Consider the following 2,967-nt stretch of genomic DNA (forward strand, 5'->3'; position numbering starts at 1 on the left):
CTAGAGACGTTCAAGTTGAGACTTCCCCTGCTCCTGGGCATGGCGGAAGGGGAATTCCTGTGTGAGTGAGGATGAAACTCACTGGCCTTCGATGCCCTTGTTCACGCGGAGGCCCCAGGAGCCTGCGGACCTCTGCCCTCAGTTTACTACCCTCTAGCCACAAGCCTGCTTGTTGGGCACAGGCAGAGGGGCACAGAGCACCCCTCGTCCTCTTCGTGGCCTCATGCCTGCCTGGGTATCCCTGGGTGACAAAGGGTCTTCCCCATCTGACCAAGGAGGGCATTCTGCATTGACCTTGCCAATCCGCCCTCACAGGAGCCCCTTCCCAGTTCCCTGCTGGGATCAGTCTGCCTCCTGGGCATTCACCCACTGGCTGGGGCAGCAAAGCCGATGCTGTCTCTCTGGAAGCCCAAAGCCCTTTGGCTCAGACCTGAACTAAACTGTTCCCTCAGGAGCTGGAACCACTGGACCGTTGCACCCAGGACCAGAAGCACGTGCCTCCTCTCTTCCCATCTCAAAGCTGGCACCCCTATTGGGCCTCTCAATCCTGCCCTGCCACTTCCTGTCTTCCTCTGAAGAGTGCAGATGGCAGACGGATGCTGAGCTCCGTGACTCAGCTGACCTCTCCTGGCTCCGGTTGCTTGCCCTGCCCACTTCCCCGGGTCCTCTGGAATGACTCACTCCTCAGGAGCCCCCCCACGCCCCCACCAAGGGGAGTCACTTCTCCCTAATCCTTTCATTCCAAGTTCACAAAGGAGAAACCCTTCCCAGAGTCCCTCCGTAACCTATAGATTCCAAGAAAGGTAAGGCTGCAGGACTGATGCCAAGGGGGAGGCTCTTTTGTCCAAGGCTCTGTTATTTCTGCTTTTAGCCCAGCCTTGGTGGAGATTCTAGGGCGAGTCCTTTCCCTCTCGGGTGGGGGACCGCTGGTGGTCTGGTCCAGCCCAGCTCTGGCACCCCTTTTTTCTCAGACTCCCCCTAGCTCCCACATTCCTGTAGCCTGAGGCCCCTTCCTCCTTAGACAAAGATGCTCTGCTCTTCGGTTCTGGGATGCTGCTGATGGTTCCATTCTGGTCTCCCTCTCAGGACAGTCCTGCACATTCTCCAGGCTGGTGCATAGGTGACAAGTTTTTATTTGGCTAAAACCTCTTGAGCCTGCTCTAGAACTCCTTCTGTGGAAGCCTATACAGCCTGGGAGTCTCTCTAGCACCCCCTCCAGCTCCTTCTTTCTCTCTCTCTCTCTCTCTCCCTTCCCCCCTTCTCTGTCTCTGTCTCTTTATCTCTCCATCTCTCTGTCTCTCTTTTCTCCCCTCCTCTCTGTCTCTCTCTAGCAATCCTCCTCCTCGTCCTCTCTGATTGTGGTTTTCCTTTTCCTTCCTTCCTTTGAGGCGACGCTTCTTCTCCCCTTCATGCCCAGCTCTTCTCTCCTGCCCCTTCTCTTGCGCCCACTGGACAGCCAAGCGCCTGCTTCCTGGGGCCTTGGAAGCTGCTGGCTGAGCTCAAGACGAGAGGCTGGGCTCGGCACTGTGGCGCCCAGGCTGGGGTGCAGGGACAAGAGCCACGGACGCCGTCAGTCCCATAAACACCTCTGGCTGGCCAGACGCCGATGTGAATGAGCACAGCTGTGGGCTGTGGCAGGGTGCTGGGCATGCCAGCAGCTGGAGCTCCCCGTGCGGACCAGGACACGCCACCAACGTGCACCAGCCTTCCCCTCTCCGGGCAGGAGAAAGCTCTGGAGAAGGAGGTCCCTGTCCAATGTAGCTGGGGACAGAGTAGGCACTTGTCTCCACGGGGCCCTTGGAGACCCTCCTGCCTGAGCCACACGGAACCATGCTCAGAATGCCACCGGCTGGGCTCCATTCCGCCTGGCTGTGCCGTTGAGCGCCAAATGCCAAGTGTCATGGCATAGCCGCAGGGAGCTTGTCTCCAAGCCAGGCGGCCCTGCGCAGGTGCCCCTCTGACGCCCACTCCTGGTCTGAATCTGAGAGGAAGCGCCCGCCTGCCCTCAGAGAGGGAGTTCCTCAGACCTGCGAAATCACCAAACCAAGGCTCTGCCCTAGAACTATCCGGGGGCCCAGCTGCCAGCTGTCCTCGCTAGCTCTATCCCCACCTGGCCACCAAGCGTGCCCTTCCCTTCTAGCTCTCCTTTAGGGCTCATCTTCCCTTCGCAGGCGAGCTCCTCGAGGGTAGGGACCAGCCCACAGCCTCATAAACATGGGGAGAAACCGAGCCTGGAGAGGAAGAGAGCGCCACAATTCCACTTGTCCTACGTGGTTCTAGACCACATTGTGCCCAACCAGCGTGGAGATCTCCAACCCACCTTAGGAAGGCAGAGCCTTAATGAATGCTGGCTCTGGAGAATATTTGTGTTAGCTGCTGCTGCTACTGCTACTGCTACTGCTACTGTTGCTACTGCTACTTCTGCTGCTACTGTTGCTGCTGCTACTACTGCTGTTGCTACTGTTGCTGCTGCTGCTACTGCTGCTGTTGCTACTGTTGCTGCTGCTGCTACTACTGCTGCTACTGTTGCTGCTGCTACTGCTGCTGTTGCTACTGTTGCTGCTGCTGCTACTACTGCTGCTACTGTTGCTGCTGCTACTGCTGCTGCTGCTACTGTTGCTACTGCTACTGTTGCTGCTGCTGCTACTACTATTACTAGTGCTAATATTACTATTACTACTGCTACTACTACTATTATTACAACTGCTGCTGCCATTACTACTACTACTTACTACACTACTACTGCTGCTGCTATTACTACTACTGCTGCTACTGCTGCTACTACTACTACTGCTTCTGCTACTACTACTACTGCTGCTACTACTATTACTACTGCTAATATTACTATTACTACTGCTACTGCTACTACTACTGCTACTGCTACTGCCATTACTACTACTACTTACTACACTACTGCTGCTGCTATTACTACTACTACTGCTACTGCTACTACTACTATTACTACTA

Source organism: Monodelphis domestica, chromosome 1, assembly GCF_027887165.1.
Source record: "Monodelphis domestica isolate mMonDom1 chromosome 1, mMonDom1.pri, whole genome shotgun sequence".
Classification (NCBI taxonomy): Eukaryota; Metazoa; Chordata; class Mammalia; order Didelphimorphia; family Didelphidae; genus Monodelphis; species Monodelphis domestica.